The sequence below is a fragment of the Carcharodon carcharias genome, chromosome 6, assembly GCF_017639515.1.
Source record: "Carcharodon carcharias isolate sCarCar2 chromosome 6, sCarCar2.pri, whole genome shotgun sequence".
Taxonomy (NCBI): Eukaryota; Metazoa; Chordata; class Chondrichthyes; order Lamniformes; family Lamnidae; genus Carcharodon; species Carcharodon carcharias.
Window position 1 is genome coordinate 90,040,092 of NC_054472.1, and position 24,712 is coordinate 90,064,803.

Consider the following 24,712-nt stretch of genomic DNA (forward strand, 5'->3'; position numbering starts at 1 on the left):
GGAGGCTCAGTGTTTGGGCATTTCTTACCGAGCACATTGTTCTAATTTCAGCTGAGCACTAACATTTCTAAACGGTTCCCTAGGCTCAGCCTCAATAGAGAGTTTCCATAAAATGAATTATAGAACCTGTGTACCCAGCCCATCTGAACATAGTGTGTACAGTCAATGTGTACATAGCTCCTGCATTAAACCCATTTGTATATAATCCTGGTGTGCAGCCCATGTGTGCATAATCCCCATGTTAAACCCATTTGCCCACAGTCCCCGTGTGTACAACTCATGTGAACATGGCTGCTAATGCAGTCATATAAACTGTTTTACTGGTAAAATATCAGCCGCAAAATATTTAAAACAGGCGCGATCATTGGTAGAAAATATAAGCTAAAAACTGAAATTAAGTTTTAATATTATAAAAAAAACAGATGTCCTTCGAGCCGGAATCGAACCAGCGACCTAAGGATTTCCTGAGCTTGGCCTCTACAGTCCTCCGCTCTACCAGCTGAGCTATCGAAGGCACTGGAAATAAAGCCCGCCCGACTCAGTAACAAACCATATTCTTACAGGGGGCCGTTCACTCAACAGGTTTTGATTTAAGGCTTCGCGCCGGATTGGGAGCGCCCAGCTCCCGGAGACACGGCGAGCAGCCGAGTCCAATCTGAGCAGCTTCAGCACAAAACTAATGTGACTCAAAGACAGGCTGTTAATCCCAGTTTCAATCTGCACCCACTCAAACGGATCTGCGGGATCAGACTTTCTGCCTCAGGCTGTTCCTCTGAGATCGCTCTGCGCCCAAACAAACAAATCATCGCTAAAACAAGCTGCGCCGATTGGGGGCTACAGTACTCCGGGATTAGTCTGTGCACACACACCCTGTTACTCCGGTCTCAGCCTGCCAGGGCACTGTTTCTCCGGGCTAATCTGCCGACAGGTTGGAGTCCAGGGGGTTGACTGCATTTGCCGCTGCCTTGCTTCTCCCGAGTTAAGCAGCGCTTGCTTCAATCGGGTGGATTTCCAAGAAGTCAGTGAAAAGGCAGTGAGCTGCGGGCAGGGACTGTGAATGACCGAGTCCGGCCTGTGGGAAGATTTAATAACTCAATGCTAGGTGAAGTTATATCAATGTTCCTACTACTATAGCGAAATTGTTAGGAGGGTCTTTGTGGGGTCAGTGGCGCAATGGATAACGCGTCTGACTACGGATCAGAAGATTGTAGGTTCGACTCCTGCCTGACTCGTTTTTTTTCTCTGTTCCGTTAATTCCTTGCAGTAAATTGCAAAGGAGATGCAAATTTTATTTAGCTGGTGTTTGGAAATTAACTATCCAATATTGAATCAGTTTTTCGCTGTATGGAAATTCATTGTATATTTCAGGGTAATATCATAGTTAACTATAACAACATAGTCCAGCTACAATACTGGCATCTACCCGGAAATGTGGAAAATTGCCCAGGTATGTCCTCCACACAAAAAGCAGGACAAATCCAACCCAGTCAATTACCGCCTCATCAATCTACTCTTGATCTTCAGTAAAGTGATGGAAGGGATCATCAACAGTGCTATCAAGTAGCACTTGCTTGGCAATAACTTGCTCACTGATGCTTAGTTTGGGTTCCACCAGGCTCACTCAGCTCAAGGCAGCATTTGATGGAGTGTGGCATCAAGGATGCCCAGCAAAACTGGAGTCAATGGGAATCAGGGGGAAAACTCTCCACTGGTTGGAGTCATGCCTAGCACAAAGGAAGATGGTTATGGTTGTTGGAGGTCAATCATCTCGGTTCCAAGACATCACTGCAGGAGTTCCTCAGGGTAGCATCCTAGGCCCAACCATCTTCAACTGCTTGATCGGTAACCTTCCTTCCAGCATAAGGGTATGTTCGCTGATGATTGCACAATGTTCAGCACCATTTGTGACTCCTCAGATACTGAAGCAGTCCATGTCCAAATTCAGCAAGATCTGAACAATACCCGCTTGGACTGACAAGTGGCAAGTAACATTCACACCACACAAGTGCCAGGCAATGGCCATCACCAACAAGAGAGAATCTAACCATCGCCCCTTGACATTCAATGGCATTATCATCATTGAGTCCCCACTATCAACATCCTGGGGGTTACCGTTGACCAGAAACTGAACTGGACTAGTCATATGACAGCTGTGGCTGCAAGAGCAGGTCAGAGTCTAGGAATCCTGCAGCGAGTAACTCATCTAATGACTGCCCAAAGCCTGTCCACCATCTACAAGGCACAAGTCAAAAGTGTGATGGAATACTCTCCAATTACCTGAACGAATGCAGCTCCAACCACACTCAAGAAGCTTGACACCATCCAGAAAAAGCAGCCCACTTGAATGGAACCCATCCACAAAAGTTGACGCCCTCCACTGATGCACAGTGGCAGCAGTGTGTACCATATACAAAAGGCACTGCAGAAACTCACTAATGTTCCTTATGCAGCACCTTCCAAACACATGACCCCGACCATCTAGGACAAGGGCAGCAGACACATGGGACCATCACCACCTGGAAGTTCCCCTCCAAGCCACTCACCATCCTGACTTGGAAATATATCACCGTTCCTTCACTGTCACTGGGTGAAAATCCTGGAATTCCCTCCCTAACAGCGCTGTGAGTGTATCTACACATCACAGGATTGCATCAGTTGAAGAAGGCAGCTCACCAACACCTTCTCAAAAGCAATTAAGGGTGGGCAATAAATACTGGCCAAGCCAGTGACCTCCACATCCCATGAATGAATAAAAAAAATGCACATTATAAAAAAAAACGCAAACTTGCATTTGTACAGCACCTTGAAAGTAGCAAAATGTTCCAAAGCACATTATTAATGGGCAGAAAGCACATTTTAAAAGGCTGCATTCACTAGCATTTACCAGGTGATGCATGGAAAATTTTGTAAGTCAGAAAAAGTGCTGCTGCAAAACTAATGCACCATAAAACATCAGTTTACACATATGATATATACACATCAGTGACAAAAGACATGATAGTGTTGATTTTACATCGTCTAAAGGCAATAGCTTACTGCATAAGTCAAATGTATTTTCTGTTTCATGTTGTAGTTCTAAAACCTATCTTGCTGCCTAGAGAGCACTTACCCAACCAGAACATTCCTGGACAATTAAGCCTGTAATTGTTGTTTGCATGCTGGAAGTGAGAAAATAGTGTTGCTTAAAGTTTCTGGGATATATTTTCTGCCGTACCATTCCCGGGTTCAGTTAATCCTGGCACTTTCCCAACCCCAATATTCCAAGTCCCAATGTAACATGGTCAGTGGCTTTTGCAACATAATAAAAAATAAATGGCGAAATAAGGTACCTAAAGATGTGCAAAATATCTATTGCATAACCTTTTTGTCACTTCAATATTTAAACACAGAGCGGTGTTATAATCCGGAAAGCCAGTAGTGACGGATAGAAGTGGAGTCCAATCTTTACCTCTATAAGCATTTGTTTACAAAAATACAGTTTCCCCACAGACTTATTACTCTCTGTAAACATGCACCTCCAAGACCCAACAACCACAGTTTCATTCTGCTCCTTTATATAGGAGCACAATTGAATCGCCATTTAATATGTCCACAAACTGAAACAAGTCAGCACAATTAATATACAATATCAAGCAGCAGCCAGAAGGCCCAAATGATTATCCTGGCGATCAGGAAATCTCTTAAAAACTACAGCTCCAGCTTCCGCTGCAATCTTCAGGTTACCCCCAGACCACATCCAACTCTCCAATCTATTGTGGTTCCAGCACAAGCCCAAACACCAGCTTCCTTCAGGTGCCCCTCAGCTAACATGCCCAATTGTTGTAGGACTGAGAATGTGAGATTTGAGGCCAGGAATGCTCCTTCCATATCATTTACATGGTAGAAAATATCAGTCAAAAATTGACTAAAAAAAAAACTTTGTCCTTCGAGCCGGAATTGAACCAGCGACCTAAGGATTACTTCAGCTTAACTTCTACAGTCCTCCGCTCTACCAACTGAGCTATCGAAGGAACTGAAAGCAGTACCCTGACCAATATGATAACAAACCACATCCTTGTGGAGGGCAGTTGAGTGACAATATTGGTGGATGCTTGGGAAATCCCAAGATAAAATGGTGGTAGTCTTCAGCTTTTTGCTGCACCTGGAAAATCAGTGGTCTCCAGAAAAAAAATGAAAAAGAAAGTCCACCTTATCCTTAACCTTTCCAGTTCAAACTGGCACCTTTTTCCTTCTCTCTCCAAATTCAAATCAATGTTATGCTTCCATCTTGCCATTCAAGCTGGCCTTCATCTTCCCAAGTTCAAGGTGGCAATGTTCGGCAGTTTAACCTGGCACTCTTTCACCCCTAATTAATCCTCTCAAGCTTCCTCCTCCCCAGTCCAAAGGCTTTTCTACTGCTGTTTAATTTTGGCTTTTCCCTTTGACCTTTGTCCTTGCCTTTCATCTCCCTCATTCTTCCTGTCCCCCTCAGTTCCCTTGCATCCAAGTCAAACAAGTGAATCTGTCTATCATTCCTTACTTTCATGATAATTCCTAACTACATTAGGCAATGCCTGGAGTCACTTCAAATAGCAGCAAAAGACATAAAACTTTGGAAATGTAGTAAACAGTGAGAATGATAGTAACAGACATCAAGAGGATATAAACAGATTGGTACACAAGTCTTTGAAGGTTAAGGTTGAGAACGCTGTTAAAAACCATATAGAATCCTTGGCCTTATAAATAGAGGCACGGAGTACAAAAGCAAGTTATGCTATCCTTTAGAAAAAAAACACTGGTTAGGCCCCACTGGGATATTGCGATTAATTTTTGGCACTACAACAAGTCCTAAGAGAGGATGCAGAAGAGATCTAGTAGAGTGGTGCTAGGGATGAAGGACTTCAGCTACACGGATAAACTACAGAAGCAAGGCTTATTCCCCTTATGGCAGAGAAGGCTATGAGGAGATTTGATAGAGGTGTTCAAATTATGAACAGGAGGAACTGTTTTCAATGGTAGAAAGGTCAGTAATCAGAGGACACAGATTTAAGATAATTGGCACAATAACCAGAGGCAGCATTCAGGATCATGGGAAATCAGAGCCAATCCTGACAGGCAAGATGAACCAGTCCATCACACATACACAGGGGAAATCCTCCATGCAGCAAGTCTTTGGACAGTGAGAGTACCCAGGAATCCTCAATGATATAGAAAGAACTTACTAACCCCACACAGACATCCAAGGTCAGAATCAAACCCAGGTCCCTGGAGCTGTGAGGCAGCAGTGCTAACCACTGCACCACCCATTAGATATATCCACAAAGAGGAAAAAAGTTACAGGACTTTGGAGAAGAACAAGGAAGTGAGATTGATAGCTCTTTCATTGAACCCACAGGCATAATGGGTTGAATGGTCATCTACTGTGGTCTATCTTTCTATGATTTGGTAACTCAGATAGAATTGGTATTAAAGAAACAGAGTGGCCAGGGGGTGACGAGAAGGCGGTGATTGGAGTCTGGGCCCACGCTGATTTCTATCTGTGAACACAGGCCAGGCTTCTAGGATGATAAACATATATGGGGCTGTACAATTTTACCATCAAGAAGAAACCTAAATAGTGAGGAAATACAGGCAGAAACCCATCTGCAGTGAGCATTGGAAGACAACATTGACAATAACTCTGAGAATGTCACACTCTGATGCTGGCTGAAAAAACAGCTTTGCAACCAGGAAGAATAATATGTGAGACTAATTGAAAAGATGATCACTAAGGGCGGAATGTTCCATGCCCTTTGGATTTGGGCGTGTTCAGGGGCGTGAGCGGACAATACGGTGGGAAGGTTAAAAATCAGTTTCATGACATCGTGAAACTAGTTTGCAATCTTCTGCTCTGCCTGTCAATGGCGGCCCCATTTCCCACTGTCTGATGTCGGAACCTTCATTGTAATACATCTGCATATCATTATAAGCTTAGCTCACCATGATCAACCTCCCACACTGGATCATCCAAGCTGCTGCCATGCTTCACAACTGTACATAAGCAACTTGCGCCTGGTGAGCTGCACTTCGCTCGAGACTTCGAGGTTTGTTTGCCTATCTTACTTCAGGCAGCACTTGCGGTCACCAGCACCAAGCTTCACAAAGAGCACCACATCACTTTTAGGGGCGACTAACGGGCAGGTCTTTACCTACCAGACCTGTGATAATGACTGCAAGGCTAGGGCTTGCTTGGGGAAGGGGGAGAGGTTGCCTCAGGTAAGGGAAGAGGCTGCAGGGTGAGGGCTGTACTGAGGAACATGGTGGGGAGTCTCCGGGGCTGTGTGTGGGGGCACATGTTGACCTGTGCAAGTGGTCTCAAGGTGGTGAGGCAGTCTCCAGAGGTGATGAGACCTGATGGAGATGTGAGGATGTGTGTGAGAGAATGAGTGGTGATGGTCCTTGAGCTGGCAGTGAGTGAGATGCCAGTGAATGTGTGATGGGCTTGAGTGTGTGAGTTTAGAGTGATGGGATGGTTGCTGTAACCTGGCTGTACGGATGAGATCATTCATCCTCTAATTGCATTGGATGGCCAACCTCTTCTGTGCAGCATTGGCATGATCACCACTGTCATCACCTACCAAGCTGTAGTGGTTATGTTGCTGCCCCCACTGTGGCCAGAGCAGGGTTAGAGGACATCATTAGAGGGCTTCCACAGTGTCCTTAAAGGCACTCGAGGGATGTGTCACTAAACCTGCGGGATGCAGTCTTCTTGTCTTTTGGAGAAGTCTTGGGCTGGAAGCACTGAGAGGTGTGTGCTCAGCTGCACTTAAATGTGACACCCGGCGTGATGAAGCGGGGAGGTGACGGTGTGGCTAGCGACTTAAAGTCCGCCCGCCATTGAAACAGCATGTTTCCTGGGAATGCATGATTAATGAGGCGGAATTGGGATGATACGGCATGAGAAGCCACCGTTTCGGCTGGCAGGTAAAACATCCTTTCTACAATCCCCCAACCCTCCCTCCCACCCACCGTGCTATTGCACTTAGTGCAAATCCAGGACCAATTGTCTAATCCACCCATTCAAAGCCATGTACTGCACAATAGGCCAAGACACTGGTTGGGATTTTGTCAACAGCATGCCATTCCCAATGTGGTAACCAGAACTGTGCGCCACTTCTGCTTTCTCTCTTTTTGCAGTTTCCCCCACAATTATAATGAAAATTCTTAGTGTTATCAACATGCGTGGAAAATGTGTGTGATCTTGTGACAGGGGAAGCTTTTCCTTGGTGAAGCCCACCATCAGCTGACAATACTGCATCTACATGTGGCCTATTAAAGAGCCTCCTGTTCAAACGGGGAGGATGTACATCACTGCCAGAACACTGCAGTGTTGAAAGTTGTCAAATTCATCAGGAGATGTGTGATCACCGAGTCAGACCAGCCCCACAGTTCAGTGATACCTCCTTGCACATTTCTCTCTAGGCCATCAGGGAAGGGGGGAGGTGCTCTTTCCTGAAGATGGAATCAGAAGACCCTTCCATCGGAACAAGGCAATTTGGACAGAGCTATCAACCGTGGGGTTATGGGCCAAACCTGGGTCCTGTGCAGAAAATGAATTAATGACATATTCCTATCTTCCAGGGTAAGTGCCAATTTCACATCTTTCAACAAGATTCATTCATGTGGTCATCAGTAATGTATAACCATGAGTGGGCAGGTATACCAGGAGAGTGAATGTGTGATCAGCCCTTGTGCCACATGGCAATTGAGGCCAAAGTATGTGGAAGTTTGGCTTTTATGTGAATCACTATGACATACAGACAAGGGGGCCAGGTGTCACTTGACATGTCACTAACTCTGCACTTTGACATGCAGGTCCAGCAAACACATAATGCCTATGAGAGGACACACATAGGAGGCCTAGTTCCGGATCTCAGGCTCTTCAGAGCAGCCGAGGAGGAGTCAATAGAGATTGCTGGGGAAGAGGGAATGCAATCAGTCGCAGAAGGTGAGGCTGAATTGACAATGCATAAGGAGGACAAGGCAGCCCTCCTGATGGTGGCATTTGGGAGCAGAGGATGGATGCAATGAAATGTAAAGTGCTCAAACTTTACCTTTACATCCCAACCCACTGTTGGGAAATCAAAATTTTGCATCCTGTCCAATTAAGTCACCCCTTGCATGACATTTCTCATGTGGGCTCCATAAAATCCTCCCCACCATCTCCAACATTGTGCTGTGTGATAACTAATTGACCATGGAAGCCCATCCCTGCTTTTGCTGCCACCTTATTCTACACCAGCAGAAATAAGCTTTGGATAAAACTATAATAATTTTATCCTGAAGCACTGTTTTTATGACATTTTATGGAACAAGAACCTATTCTATTGCTTTTTCCAAAACCTGAAACCATATGCCACAGCTTTCAATTCACCGGGGACATATTGATTCAGGCTCCCAATGCGGGCCTAATCAAAGCTGAATCTTCAGTCCACAGATGTTTGCAGCACAGAAGTCGGCCATTCAGGCTACTATGTTTATGCTGGCACTCTGCTGAAGTAATCCAAAACTAATTCCATTGCACTGCCTCCTTCCCATAGCCCAGTGTCTTTCTTTGCTTTAAATACTTATTGAATCCTCCCTCAAAAGATGCTAAGGTCTCTGTCTCAACTATTCTCTGTGACAAAGGATTTCAATCTCCAAAACTGCAGGAAAAATTCTCCTAATCTTACTGTTCACTTTCTTAGAGATAATCTTAAATTGAATGCCTTTTTTTCAGACTCTTCAAGCAGAGGAAATCATATTTATTTCCCTGTTCACACTATCAAAAATATTCATTGTTTTAATAAACCTCTCCTGGTCTTCCCTGCTGCATTGGGAATAGTCCTGGATAGTTTATAATGCTGACCTTATCACTGGAGCTGCCTTTCAGCAGGTATGGCCAATTTGGATCTTGAAATTTTCTCGGGAGTAGTAAGCCACAGGTTCTTCCTTTTGCTGAGCGCATGAGAGTTGGCAACAAGAGGAGAGAACCGCCCGTCTTCCAGTCCCGCTGCAAGTCAATGGACTTCTGGCTGAGGTGTTGTCTCGCCTGCGGTGGGTCCCACCCACGACAGGGCCGGAAAATCCCGGCCACTGTCTTCTTGGAGCTTAATTACTTGAAGAACTTGGCAAAAAAGAATTCAAACGTCCTTCTTGATTCACATTTGCTAATAGATACGGTAACCAGGACGGTGAATATTTTCCCTTTAAAAGTTTATGGTGCAGAACAAACAACAAAGATTTGCTGAAATGTCAGCCTGATTCCAAATCTGAAATATTCAATCACCCTACAATAATATCTTCTCCAACACAGAGGGGCAACTCGGGTGGTTAGGAAGATGCTCTTAATGAAAGAATATGTTAATCCTTCCTCCCTGAGGAGCAGCGTCTGCCTTCGATCCTGTTGTATTTTCAAAAAGCAAGTGGTGAAAGGGCCACCTGGCAAGTGCAATGAGCTATGGGCAGCGGCTTTGAAAGTTGCCAGACACCAGTTGGAGGAAGCTGCAGTTTAACATCAAATCAATAAGTAAATCAGGGGAAATGATGTTATCAATTAATCTGCTGTTAAGTGCAAGAGCTTAATCACAGTATTATTGGATCAGGGTAATGGACAAATCATCTGACTACAGATCAAAATATTATTCTGATTAAAGGTCATCGACCTTTCCCATTATCTGTTTCTCTTGCCACAGATGTTGCCTGACCTGCCCTGCTGAGTATTTCCAGCATTTTCTGTTTTTGTTTCAGGTTTACTTAAGAACTAGGAGCAGGAGTAGGCAATTCAGCCCCTCGAGCCTGCCCCCCCATTCAATACGATCATAGCTGATCTCATTTTGGCCTCAACTCCAATTTCCCGCCCTCTCCCCATAACCTTTCAACCTGTTACTAATTGAAAACCTGTCTATCTCCTCCTTAAATTTATTCATCGCCCCGGCATCCACTGCACTCTGAGGTTGTGAATTCCACAGATTCATGACCCTTTGAGAAAAGTAATTACTCCTCATCTCTGATTTAAATCTACCACCCCTTAGCCTAAAGCTATGGCCTCTCATTCCACAATACCCCACAAGGGGAAACATCCACTCCACGTCTACTTTGTCTATCCCCTTTAGCATCTTACATACCTCAATTAGGTCTCCTCTCATCCTTCTAAACTCTAGCGAGTATAGGCCTAAACTGCTCAATCTCTCCTCTTAAGACAAGCCCTGTATCTCCGGAATCAATCTAGTGAAACTCCTCTAATGCAACTACATCCTTCCTCAAGTAAGGGGACCAAAACTGTGCACAGTACTCCAGGTGCGGTCTCATCGATGCCTTGTACAGTTGCAACAACACTTCGCTATTTTTATACTCTATTTCTTTAGCAATAAATGCCAAAATTCCATTTGACTCCAGCCTAACACACACTGCTTTTTGATAATATCCTGCAGTAACTTGCACTTATAATAAGTTTAAAGATCCAATATTTGATTATTTCTGCAATACATAGAAAGCTATTGCCGCCTTTCATAACAATATAATTGCAATTCGAGTACATTGGCCTAGGTGCTGATTAATTACATTAAAATTACAACATTGCAACATGTCGTTAGGCCCAACTAATCCATGTTGGTCTTTAGCAATAGTTCTAACTGCAAATGCTTGTCCAGTTCTCATATATGCTCACAACTCCATCCCACACCAGGATGGTCTGAGGGCTCTCTGCTTCTTCCTTGAACAGAGGCCTGTACAATCCCCATCCGCCACTACTGTCCGTCTGGTTGAACTTGTTCTCTCACTGAACAATTTCTCCTTCAACTTGTCTCAATTCCTCCAAATAAAAGGTGTGGCTATGGGTACCCACAAGGGTGCCAGTTACGCCTGTCTCTTTATGGGGTATGTGGAACATTCCTTGTTCCAGTCTTACTCAGGCCCTCCTCCCACAACTCTTTTTTCAGTACATCGATGATTGTTTTGGTGCTGCTTCCACGTCTGGAACTGGGAAAATTTCTCAATTTTGCTTCCAATCTCCACCCCTCTATCACCTTCACATGGTCCATCTCTGACATTTCCCTTCCCTTCCTTGACTCTCTGTCTCCATTTCTGGTGATAGACTGTCCACTGGCTCCCACAGCTACCTCGACCATAGCTCCTCACGCCCTGCTTCCTGTAAGGGCTCCATCCCATTCTATGAGTTCCTTCACCTCTGTCACATTTGTTATGATGATGCCACTTTCTAAAACAGCACTTCTGACACGTCTTCCTTCTTCCTTAACTGAGGTTTCCCACCCATTGTGGTTGATAGGACCCTCAACCTTGTCTGACCCATCTCCTGCACCTCTGCCCTCACACCTTCCCCTCCCTCCCAGAATCATGATAGGGTCCCCCTTGTCCTCAATTTTCACACCACCAGCTTCTGCATTCAAAGGATCATCCTCTGCCATTTCCACCAACTCCAGCATGATGCCACCACCAAACACATCTTCGCCTCACCCGCTCATCAGCATTCCATAGGGACCGTTCCCTCCGGGGCACCCTGGTCCACTCCTCCACCACTTCCAACACCTCATCCCCTTCCCGCGGCACCTTCCCATGCAATTGCAGAAGGTGCAACACCTGCCCCTTTACTTCCTCCTTCCTCACTGTCCAAGGGCCCAAACTCTCCTTTCAGGTGAAGCAGTGCTTCACTTGCACCTCCTTCAATATGGACTACTGCATTTGCTGCTCCCAATGTGGTCTCCTGTACATGGGGCAAACCAAACGCAGACTGGGTGACCACTTTACAGAGCATCTTCTGTCTGACAATAAGCATGACCAAGACCTTCCTGTCACTTGCCATTTTAACACCCCACCCTGCTCTCGTGCCTACATGTCGGTCCTTGGCTTGCTGCAATGTTCCAGTGAAGCCCAACTCAAACTGGAGGAACAACAACTCATCTTCCGATTGAGCACTTTACAGCCTTTCGGACTTAACATTGAGTTCAACAACTTCAGACCGTGAACTCTCTCCTCTATCCTCACCCCTTTTTTAATCCCCCTTTTTTGAAAATTTATTTTCATTTTTTATCCACTTGTTTTCATTTTTATTCATTTATTCATTATTGTATCCCTTTTTACCCCCTTTTTATCAGTTTTTCCATCTTTTGCCCCAATCATAGGCCCCACCCCCACCCTGCCCCAAAGGGGCCATCTGTCACTTGTTCCATGTTGTTCTTTCACACAGTGATTACCCTTGTTCTGCTGTTATCACATTCTGCTTTCTTACCTTTATGCCACTATTAATACCTCCTTTAGCCCCTACCACTACCATTGATAGTCAATTTGGGCAGAATTTTCTAAGCATGAGTGGTGGGCATGATAGGTGGCATGGACGGAAAATATGGCATGACCTGCTTCATGACGGCTTGAAGGCAGGTTGCGATCTTCCGCTCAGCCTGCCAATGGCGGGCTGTGTTCCGGGGTGCTGTTTGTAATACATTAGCATATAATTAAAAGGCCATCCTGCCAGGGTCTTGGAACCCCGCCAAGTCAGAAGGAAAGCACACCAACATGTTTCACAACAGCACGCAGGCAATGTGCAGTTGGCGACCTTCACTTTGGGGGAACTGAGGTGAGTGAGCAGCAGCATTCTCCACAGCTCACGTGTTGTTTACAGGCCTCATGGGCAAAGGGGTGGGGGAGGGCAGGGAAACTGATGCTTGGCCCTGCCGGTGACTGCTGAGAGGTGGGGTTGTCTGGGGGCAAGTGCTGGCCAGCCTCGGAGGCGACTGCTGAGGGGTGGGTGGTGTCTGGGGGCAAGTGCTGGGCAGTTTCGGAGATGACTGTTGAGGGGGCAGCGTCAAGTGCTGCCCTGGCACTGCATCCCGCGCACAGGTTGGGGGGCAAGCTAAAGGAGGGAAGTGGCCATATATTAGTAACACCTGTATAAACTGACCATGCCTCAGCAAATAAGACAGATCAGGCGCAGCCACAGTGATATAATTGGGGTCAGGCTCCTAACCTGCCCGCCCATGCAAGAATCGCAGAGGCACCAAAGGCTACCAAGCGCTCCATACTTTACCCACCCCCACTGCCACCTGACAACCCTCCCTCACTATCATGGCATAGACTTCGAGTCTGCCACCACTTTATTGGACCATAGAGCAGTTGGACTGAACACGTTGTACAGTCTCCCTGCCAACACTGGCCATGTAGCAGTCACTGCTGGAGGTGCTCACAGCCCCTTGCAATCTCAGCATCCTGGTTTGGACCAGTTCCCCTCATGTCGCAGGTTGACAGGACAGCCATGCAGTGCACTCATCTATGATCATCCAAGGGATGACCAGAACTCTCCAGAAAGCATTAAGAGGCAGTCACACAGGGTCAGGAAAGGTGCTAAGTACAGCCATGATAACTGTGTCACTCTCTCTTTCATGCTGCAGGAGGACCACATCAGGATCATGGATCCTGGTGACCTGGCTGTATGCCTGATGGCCTACAGAGACCATAGAAGATGGAAGAGAGAGCGGCTGAGGTTCCTGGCCGTCCAAAGGCAGGAGCAGCAACCTCATGAAGAAGGGGCAGCAGGGGCTCCCGCACACGCTGTCCAGGAGCAACAGTGAACCGTGGCTGGTTGGAGCCTAGTGATGCCCAGAGTCTATAGATGCCGCCTGTCATTCCTGCAGATGACTGAGAACCAGTGTCGCTGACAACTGCTTATGTCTAGGGACCTGGTGGCTCACACCTGCCACTTACTGAAGGTCTTGGCGCCAAGAGGACATGGAGGGCATCCACTGCCAGTGGCTGTGAAAGTGTCTGTGGCACTCGATTTCTATTCCAGTGACTCCTTTCAGGGCTCCACAGGTGACCTCTGTGGGATTTCACAACCTGCCGCCCACAAATGCATCCATGAGATCACGGATGCCATCTTTTCCATGGCACACAACTTTGTGCGTTTTGCCCAGGACCAGGACAGCCAGGATGCAAGGGCCATTGGATTCGCCCTGATCTCGGGATTCCCACAGGTGCAGGGTGCGATTGACTGCACTCATGTGGCGCTCAGGTCTCCATCGCTACACTCAGTAGACTTCATCAACTGCAAGGGCTTTCACTCACTGAACGTGCAGCTGGTATGTGACCACCAGAAATGCATCCTGCAGGTATGCACATGGTTTCCAGGGAGTGTGCACGACGCATACATCCTGAGTTGCTCGCAGATCCCTGCAGACTTCCAGGGTCCACAGAGGCTGCAGGGTTCGTTCCTTGGGGACAAGGGCTACTCGCAGAGGCCGTGGCTGGTGACACCCATGTGGTGGCCTCAGACTGCAGCAGAGCGACAGTATAATGAGGCTCATGCAGCTCACAACTTTGTGGGGCAAACCATCAGGCTGCTGGAGATGCGGTTCGGGTGCCTGGACTGATCTGATGGAGCCCTGCAATACAGTCTGCAGAGAGTGTCATGCATCATCGTCGTCTGCTGCGCCTTTTACAACCTGGCACTGCAATGGGGTGAGGAGCTGGCTGAGGAGCAGATGGAGGAGCTGCACGTCTCCTCCAATGAGGAAGACACTGACGGGGATGAGGGTGAGGGGGTCCTCGGTGGTGATGATGATGGGGTGAGACTCTCGCACTGGCTAGACGAGGCAGGCGCATTCGGGAGGCCCTCATAGCTGCCAGATTTGTGGAGGATGATGACAACATGCAGTGAGGTGTCCCCATTGATCCTCACATCACAGTTGTGAGCGTTTGACTACAGTCTGTCTTATCGCAGTATCAGTACCCTCTGTGAGAACGCTCCTGTCATGGAGATGCAGTGAAGGCCCTAGTTTTTTCTTTTTTTTTATTCATTCATGGGTGTGGGCTTCACTGGCTGGGCCAGCATTTATTGCCCATCCCTAATTGCCCTTGAGAAGGTGGTGGTGATCTGCTTTTTTGAACTGCTGCAGTCCATGTGCTGTAGGTATACTCACAGTGCTGTTAGGAAGGGAGTTCCAGAATTTTGACCCAGCGACTGTGAAGGAAAGGCGATTTATTTCCAAGTCAGGATGGTGAGTGACTTGGAAGGGAACTTCCAGGTGGTGGTGTTCCCATCTATCTGCTGTCCTTGTCCTTCCAGGAAGTAGTGGTCATGGGTTTGGAAGGTGCTGTCGAAGGAGACTTGGTGAATTCCTGCAGTGCATCTTGTCGATGGTACACACTGCTATTACTGTGCGTTGGCGGTGGAGGGAGTGAATGTTTGTGGATGTGGTGCCAATCAAGCAGACTGCATTATCCTGGACAGTGTCCAGCTTCTTCAGTGCTGTAGGAGCTGCACTCACCCAGGCAAGTGGGGAGTATTCCATCACATTCCTGAGTTTTGCCTTGTAGATGGTAGACAGGCTTTGGGGAGTCAGGAGGTGAGTTACACATCACACAATTCCTAGCCTCTGACCTGCTCTTGTAGCCACAGTATTTATATTACTAGTCAAGTTCAGTTTCTGGTCAATGGTAACTCCCAGGATGTTGATAGTGGGGGATTCAGTGATAGCAATGCCATTGAACATCAAGGGGCGATGGTTGGATTCTCTCTTGTTGGAGATTGTCATTGCCTGACACTTGTGTGACACGAATGTTACTTGCCACTTGTCAGCCCAAGCCTGGATATTGTCCAGGTCTTGCTGCATTTGGACATGGACTGCTTCAGTATCTGAGGAGTCGTGAATGGTGCTGAACATTGTGCAATCATCAGCAAACATCCCCACTTCTGACTTTATGATGGAAGGAAGGTCATTGATGAAGCAGCTGAAGATGGTTGGGCCTAGGACGCTACCCTGAGGAACTCCGGCAGTGATGTCCTGGAGCTGAGCTGACTGACCTCCAACAACCACAACCATCTTCCTTTGCGCTAGGTATAACTCCAACCAGCGGAGAGGTTTCCCCCTGATTCCCATTGACTCCAGTTTTGCTAGGGCTCCTTGATGCCACACTCAGTCAAATGCTGCCTTAATGTCAAGAGCAGTCACTTTCACCTCACCTCAGGAGTTCAGCACTTTTGTCCATGTTTAACCCAAAGCGACAACAAGCTCAGGAGCTGAGTGGCCCTGGTAGAACCCAAACTGAGCATCAGTGAGCAGGCTATTGCTAAGCATGTGCCGCTTGATAGTACGAATGATGATCCCCCCTTCCATTACTCATTACTTTACTGATGATCGAGAGTAGATTGATGGAGTGGTAACTGGCTGGGTTGGATTTGTCCAGCTTTTTATGTACTAGACATACCTGGGCAATTTTCCACAATGCAAGGTAAATGCCAGTGTTGTAGCTGTACTGTAACAGCTTGGCTAGGGGTGCGGCAAGTTCTGGAGCACAAGTCTTCAGTTCTATTGCTGGAATGTTGTCAGGGCCCATAGCCTTTGCAGTATCCAGTGCCTTCAGCCGTTTCTTGATATCACATTGGTTGAAGACTGGCATCTGTGATGCTGGAAACCTCCGGAGGAGGCCGAGATGAATCATCCACTCGGCACTTCTCACTGACGATTGTTGTGAGCACTTCAGCCTTATCTTTTGCACTGATGTGTTGGGCTCCTCCATCATTGAGGATGGGGATATTTGTGGAGCCACCTCCTCCAGTGAGTTGCTTAATGATCCACCACCATTCACGACTGAATATGGCAGGACTGGAGAGCTTAGATTTGATCCATTGGTTGTGGGACCACTTAGCCCTGTCTATCACTCGCTGCTTATGCTGTTTGGCATGCAAGTAGTCCTGCTTTATAGCTTCACCAGGTTGACACCTAATTTTTAGGTATGCCTGGTGCTGCTCCTGGCATGCCCTCCTGCACTCTTCATTGAACCAGTGTTGATCCCCTGGCTTGATCCTAATGGTAGAGTGGGGGATATGCCAGGCCATGAAGTTACAGATTGTACTTGAGTACAATTCTGCTGCCACTGATGGCCCACAGCGGCTCATGGATGCCCAGCCTTGAGTTGCTAGATCTGTTCGAAATCTATCCCATTTAGCACGGTGGTAGTGCCACACAACATGATGGAGGGTATCCTCAATGTGAAAGCTCCTTTAAGGTTGCTCTGTTTTCAAATTCTGTCAGAACTTTGAATTCTGGTATCCCTTCAACTGTCTTCGACCTTTCCCTCCTTTCGTGAGCCAGTTTGTCCTGCATAAACAGAGATGGAGAGAGTGTATCAGGACACCTGCAGCGCCAAATGATAAGTATGCTTGGCCTGTGTGGGTGGTGAGTGGTCCCATGGATGGGATGAGGACAATGATGGTGCGTGTGAAAGAAAAATGGTGATGTCCCTTGCACTGGCAGTGAGTGAGGGCCCTGTGGGTGTGTGATGGGTTTGTGAGTGTGTGAGTTGGGAGTGATGAAAAGAGTGACTTACCCAGGCAGAACGGAGGAGATCATTCATCCTTTTGTGGCACTGGGTGGCTATCCTCCTCTGCAGGGCGTTCCTCTGCATTGCTTCCACTGCCTCCCAAGCTGGGTTGGTGACATTACCACCCATCGTTCGGCCAAAGCGGGGTAGAGTGCATCCCAGTGGGCCTCCGCAGCATCCAGCAGTCGCTCGAGGGACCCATCATTGAAGCAGGGGGCTACAGTCTTTTTGCCTTTGCTGGCTATGCCTCCCAGGCAGCGGTGGTGAACTGGTGGCTGCCTTTTAAAGATGACGGTTGGTGTGATGCAACAGCGGGGTGATGGTGAGCAGGCGAATGAGAGCCCGCCCACCACGGAAAGGGCGTGTTTCGCGGGAGTGAATATATGATGAGGCAGGCCTGGGAATATACAGCGTGAAAACCCATTATTTTCATTGGCGGATAGGAATCCATTTTACCCGCCAGCTACTGCACTTAGTGCAATTCTGGGAAAATTCAGCCTTTTGGCTTTTTGTCCATGACATCTTTGTCAATCTCTCCTTAGCCCCCACCTATCGCTTGCCTTCTATCCCACTTCACCTGCTCCACCGCAGCTTAAACAGTTTAAATTTCATCACATTTCTACTTCTCTTGAGTTCTGAAGAAGGGCCATGCCTTAAGATCATGGCTGAACTGCTATCTCAGCTACATTATATTCATGACAGAGACCGCTAGATTTTTCATCCTCTCAGGGAATGAAGGGCCAGATTTTTGCTACTGAGGCAGGTAGCTTAAGTCAAGACATTGCCCAACTCAGCAGACCCACATCAGTTTAAAGGGCCCTGTTACACCCAAGTATCACTCCTGGGAGGTGTGGGTGAGTAATATTCTGGCCTGCTGGAAGCAGGTTGTTGGGCAGGCACGGAGGTTGGCAAGTGTGGACTGGTTAGAAGGCTCATATATGTTCTTTGCAATTTCATCCCAGTTGATTTAGAAGTGGTTAGGCCCTCTAGCCATCATCCCTTACATCTATTCGCTCCCACTACCCATTCCCCATGCCATTTCCATGCCAACTCATGCCCACACTCACCCACCCATGCCTCCTCATATCCCCATGCCCCCTCCATACCCCTTCCATACCAGCTTCATGCCTTCCATGACACTTTCATGCCACATACATACCCACTCTCTCAGTATCCACTATGGGCAGATCTACAAAGCCATGTGCAGATGAAAAAAAACTCCTAGCACTCTAATAGAGCTGTCAGTCATACACTCACTTGATAATGAAAATAGTCCTATTCGTGAAACCTATTCAAATACTTTAAACCCTCAATCGTTCCATCAGTTATAAAAAGACAATGTTCTATTCAGTTTTCATACCAAAGACAGCTAATCCTTTAATAGGCTCTTTAAAATGTCAATAAAGATGTGAGCTCAAACACCAGGCCCCAACACTCCCCTCCACCACCCTCCCAACCACCAACCTGGCTGAGATAAGTGCTTTCTTAGCTTTTAAAACTTTTGTCAAGAAGATATAATAATGTCTAAAATGTTACTGGAAATTATTTTAAAATAGGGTTCTAGTGGTGTATGTGTCTATGTGTGTGTGAGCGTCTGTGTCTTAATTGGATTAAGCCAGCTGGTCTGGAGGTTTTGCTGTATAGAAGTAGGTTTGAAATGTTAATTAGATAAATTATAAGCTGAAGTGTAAAGGGGACAATTTACATTTTTAAATAAAATATAAATAACATTCAAAAGAATGGGTGAAATATCACATTTAGCCAGAAGGAGCCAAACAATGTCTTTACTTTTTTCAAAAACTTACAAATATAATTGGTGTTATGAAATGGTTTTATTGTTAGAAGAGATGAAGTTCAAAAAATCTAGTGATACAATGAGAATTTGCATTCAAAAAAGAAAATATGTATAAAGGAAGGGAAGGCTGTTGGTAAAAGGTAGAAGGACTCTAAGATCTAAAGCCTCCAGCCTGTAAGCTTCAAGCTGCTGTCTGCAAGGGCCCAGAGCAGAAAGAAACTCATTTTGAATGCGACTGTCCAGAGTGTGTTTTTCCAGGGGTCTGTTTAAACCTATGTGTTTTACTGTTGCCTTGGTGGAAGTGTAACTAAGAGTTAGATTAACTAGGGGATTTTTTAGAAGTTATCATTTTAATTTGCAGACATATGTATTGTGCTTACAATCTTTTAATTAATAAATGTTTAATTTGGTTTTATAAAAAACCTCTTGAGACTCGGTGGTCTTTTTATGACTCAATTCAAAGCCTGCATCTCAAAACATACAAATTGTAAAAATTGGTGGTGACAGTTGTTTCAAGTTTCCCTCTAGGATTTGAACAACTTAGTGTTTACCATCAGCTGTGGCTAAGCATTCATAATGACCTCAGCTGTAATAACAACCCTTGGGAAATGTCAAGAAAGTACTCTATTGAAACTGCAGTCCAGCAGTGGGTATTTTTTTCACACCCTAACTGATAGCTTCCACCTGTTTTTTTCATGTTTAAAGGCTGGGGATTATAAAAAAACTTCAGAGCATGACATTTAAACAGACCTTATCAGCCCTTCACAAGCATTTACGTCTCCTCCATGAATTCATGACTTCCACACAGCAGATTAAAACTCTTAGAACAGTGAAAATGGGGTTTGTTTGAACTCAGCACTGATTTCAAATGGCCCTGCTGAGTTTGGATTTCCCACTTATGTGATTCATGCCCTTACCCCGCTGGCAAAAATGGGGTTTGTTGGAAATGGGGACAGGACTTATGCATCCGGGTCCCACCCACCATTTTTAAATTTTAGCCCAGCTCTATGAAAATCCGACCTTAAGGGTCATTGTCTTCTCATAAGACATTGGTCATGTGGAATTGAAATGAAAAGAAATGTCAAGTGGTGTGGATTCTCTGCTCTGGAGGACTATGGTTCCTGAGCCATTTTGAGTATATTCAAGACTGAGAATCATAGATTTTTGGACACAAAGGGAATCAAGGAATATGGAGAAAGGGTTGAAAAATAGAGTTGAGGTACATGATCAGCCTTGGAATTATAGAATGGTTACAGCACAGAAGGAGTTCATTTGGCCCATTGTGTCTATGCCTGCTTTCTATAAGAGCAATTCACCTAGTCCCATACCCCTGCCTTTGGCCCAAGGCCCTGCAATTATTTTCTCTTCACCTACTTATCGAATTCTCTTTTGAAAGATACAATTGAATCTGCTTCCACCAGCAGTGCATTCCAGATCCTAACCACTCACTGCGTAAAAATATTTTCCCTCATGTCACTATTTCCCTATGTACTCTCTCCAGATCATTCACGATTTTAAACAACCCTTATCAAATGCCCTCTCAACCTTCTCTTCTCCATGCCATGTGCAATCACACAATGGCCAGATAATTAGGTTGCACTGTTGAGGGGCCCAGTCAGTTGTGTGGGTGGAAGGGTGCTGCGGGGGATGGGCAGGAAGTCACTGACCCTGCCTCACAATGGTCAAAGGCCCAGGCACCATATTTAAATGACACCTACTCAAGCATGTACTCGCCAAAAGTCAGCAGCATCATTCTGCCCGTCTGAGAAAAGATTTTGAACCTGAACTACTGCCTCCCTCCTCATCTGCCCACATTGGGTCCCTGAAGGTGCAAGCCTTCACCCATAACCTCCCTCAGTCACCTTTTACCTTCCTTCTACCAGCCTCAACACCACATGCATTACCCTAGCATTGCCTTCTATGACCCTTGGGACACACACCATCACCCTTGATTATCTGTCTGTCAACTTAGAACTACCCAGCATCACTATCAAGCTACCCCCCACATCTAGATCTTGCACCCCTTCACTCTTAGCCTGCACACAATCATTCTTGGCCCTGCCTCTATCACCCTTGACCTGACCTTGATTACACATGATTTTCCCAGCCTCACCATTGTCCTGCCCCCAATCACCCTTAATCTTCCTTCTATCATGGCTGAGCTCCCTTCAGTAGAGATTGACCTTCCCTCTGTCATCCAGCTCCTCCCCTCTGTCCCCCACAGCCTTTCTTAGGGACGCAATGACCCGTCCTCCCACCTTCAGACAGCCAAGCCATAACCTGCCCGGAAAGCCGCCACCCAAGCTCAGCCTCCTGTCCCATGGCCCAACAAAGGTCCCCATGCAAGAAAAGCAACTCCCACTCCTTCCAAATGCACCAGGAAAACTACCTTGCCTGCTGCACACCACCTTTCACCAGTTGTGAATCTGTAGGTGCATGTTTCTCAATTGCTGCTGACTTAGTCGCAAAGGTACAGTTTAACCTGGCGACCATATGTTTTAATGAGTATGCATGACATACAGAGCTGGTGCAACAACAAGGCAAACTATGTCCCCCTACAGTGACAAAATTTATGCTGGCAAAAAACTGAATGAACTATTCATGAAACTACATAAGTAAACAAACTGGCTTCAGCAGTGGGAATGACATGTCTCAATCTACTGATATACATCCACATATACTGACATACATATGGATTTCCATGTATTAACGTTGCAGTCTTTCCCAAAATTACATGTTATATTCCTAATTCTGTTTATGGGACAGTTTCACAAACTTGTACATCTATATGACTACTCCAAAACTGTAAACCAGTAAGCAATTTCGAAGATCGTAATGATTATTGATTGTGTAATTGTGCATAAAGTCATTTAGTAACTGTTGTAGGAACACATAGTATTACATCATATGAGCCACATTACACATTATAAAGTACATTTCTTCTGGTACATATCCTGTGAAAAGTGTAGACCACTGAGAATGTACAATCAGTGCCATAACATTCTCCATTTTCATATAAAAGAAATCTGTAATTATAAATACTGAATTGTTATTCATATTAACGCATAATATTCATTTTCAAAAGTTAATTGTGGTGTGGGTTGGGCTGGGGGCAGGGGGTGCTGCAAAGCTGAGGCTTTTCCCAGGGCACCTAATATCCTTGCACCACCCCTGATGACATACTAATGCATTAAAAATAGGTTCTTGCCGGTTGCCATTAAAAGCACAATCTGCCTTTAATCCACCACCAACTTCCTTCCCAATTTTCATCCCACTGTCAGGAAGCTTTCATTTTGCCCTCCGTACAATTAAGTGCCCTCCACCTCATTTCCCCCTCTCTGGAACTTCGCTAGATTCGGCCCAATGTTTCAGCCCAATGACTTCATCAGTACAGGAAGATGAAGATGTCTGACTGTTACTGGAGGTCTATTATGAAAACTAGCATACCTTAGTAAATTTGTTTGAACTTACTGAATTGTCATTGTCTACAAAGTACAAACACATGTGCCAGTGTCATGTGCAATTAAAAGATTTGCAGATTTTCTGCATGAAAGTAGGAAGAATAAAAGTATTTTCACACAAGTAAAGTCACAGGCCATGACAGTGAATTGCTCAAAAATTAAACAATGACTTTGCCTCGGTGTTTACCAGGGAAATAACCAGCAAGCTAGCTACAAAACTGAAAACAGAGAACTAAAGGTTGTCAAGTGGTGAGAAGTGGTGTCCCACAAGGATCAGTGCTGAGGCCACAGTTGTTTACTATTTACACAAGTGATTTGGACTTGGGATTTTTGGTGTGTAATTGTCAAATTAATTCCAATGTAGATAAGTGCAAGGTAATGCATTTTGTTAGGAAGCATAACAACGTAATGTACTCCTTGGAAAATAAGAATCTAAATGGGGTAGAGGAATGAAAGTATTAACAGGTTAATAGGGGCATAGAAAAACAAAACACTGGGGTTCATTTCTAGTGAGATAGAATTGAAAAAACAGAAAAATTATATTAAACTTGTATGCTATCCTGGTTAGACAACACTTGGAGTACTGTGAACTGTTACAGGCTGCAAAACTGAGCTCCATAATATGCTACGGAAAGCAAGAAGATGAAGAAAATGACAGTGGGGTGGTGTCTGTTCATGATCATCTGTGGAATGGCCCACTCCATTATTAAGGATGAGATTTCAGAATACTTGGAAGTGCATGGTAAAATTGGGCAAAGTCAGCATGGTTTCATCAAGGAGAGGTCATGCCTGACAAATCTGTTAGAATTCTTTGAGGAGGTAATGAGTAGGTTGGACAAAGGAGAGCCAATGGATGTTATCTACTTGGACTTCCAGAAGTCCTTTGACAAGGTGCTGCACAGGAGGCTGTTCAGAAAGATAAGATCCCATGGTGTTAGAGGCAAGGTACTAGCATGGATAGGAGATTGGCTGTCTGGCAGGAGGCAGAGAGTGGGGATAAGGGGGTCCTTCTCAGGATGGCAGCCGGTGACTAGTGGAGTTCCACAGGGCTCAGTGTTGGGACCACAACTTTTCACTTCATACATTAATGATCTAGATGAAGGAACTGAGGACATCCTGGCTAAGTTTGCAGATGATACAAAGATAGGTGGAGGTACAGGTAGTATTGAGGAGGTGGAGAGGCTGCAGAAGGATTTGGACAGGTCAGGAGAATGGGCAAAGAAGTGGCAGATGGAATCCAACGTGGGGAAGTGTGAGATCATGCACTTTGGTAGGAAGAATAGAGGCATAGACTATTTTCTAAATGGGGAGAGAATTCAGAAATCTGGAGTGCAAAGGGACTTGGGAGTTAAGGTTAACTTGCAGGTTGAGTCGGTAGTTAGGAAGGCAAATACAATGTTGGCATTTATTTCGAGAGGACTAGAATATAAAAGCAGGGATGTGCTGCTGAGGCTTTATAAGGCTCTGGTCAGACCACGTTTAGAATATTGTAAGCAATTTTGGGCCCCGTATCTCAGGAAGGATGTACTGGCCCTGGAGAGGGTCCAAAGGAGGTTCACGAGAATGATCCCAGGAATGAAAGGCTTAACATATGAGGAACGTTTGAGGACTCTGGGTCTATACTCGATGGAGTTTAGAAGGATGAGGGGGGATCTGATTGAAACTAACAGAATACTGAAAGACCTGGATAGAGTGGACCTGGAGAGACTAGGACCCGAGGGCACAGCCTCAGAGTAAAGGGAAGACCTTTTAGAACAGAGATGAGGAGAAACTTCTTTAGCCAGAGAGTGGTGAATCTATGGAATTCATTGCCACAGAAGGCTGTGGAGGCCAGGTCATTGAGTGTATTTAAGACCGAGATAGATAGGTTCTTGATTGGTAAGGGGGTCAAAGGTTACGGGGAGAAGGCGGGAGAATGGGGTTGAGAAACTTATCAGCCACGATTGAATGGCAGAGCAGACTCGATGGGCCGATTGGCCTAATTTCTGCTCCTATGTCTTATGGTCTCATGATCTACTCCAATTGCCATGTTTTGAATGGAAATAGTCCATCAAAAGCATGCAAGGTGGGTAGATGCCAGTCAGCCTCTAACACTGATTTGGAGCACAACCTACCACTTTGGTAT

The 24,712-nt window shown here is 45.8% G+C and overlaps 3 non-coding genes across 3 annotated transcripts; 1 reads left to right on the top strand and 2 right to left on the bottom strand.

The window, feature by feature from the left end:
- Positions 1–425: 425 nt before the first annotated feature.
- Positions 426–514, bottom strand: trnay-gua. Its single transcript is given in 2 exon segments — positions 426–461; positions 478–514. It is a non-coding gene; the product is annotated as a tRNA-Tyr (tRNA).
- A 645-nt stretch (positions 515–1,159) lies between these two features.
- Positions 1,160–1,232, top strand: trnar-acg. The gene has a single exon. It is a non-coding gene; the product is annotated as a tRNA-Arg (tRNA).
- A 2,689-nt stretch (positions 1,233–3,921) lies between these two features.
- trnay-gua lies at positions 3,922–4,010 on the bottom strand. Its single transcript is given in 2 exon segments — positions 3,922–3,957; positions 3,974–4,010. It is a non-coding gene; the product is annotated as a tRNA-Tyr (tRNA).
- Positions 4,011–24,712: the final 20,702 nt, after the last annotated feature.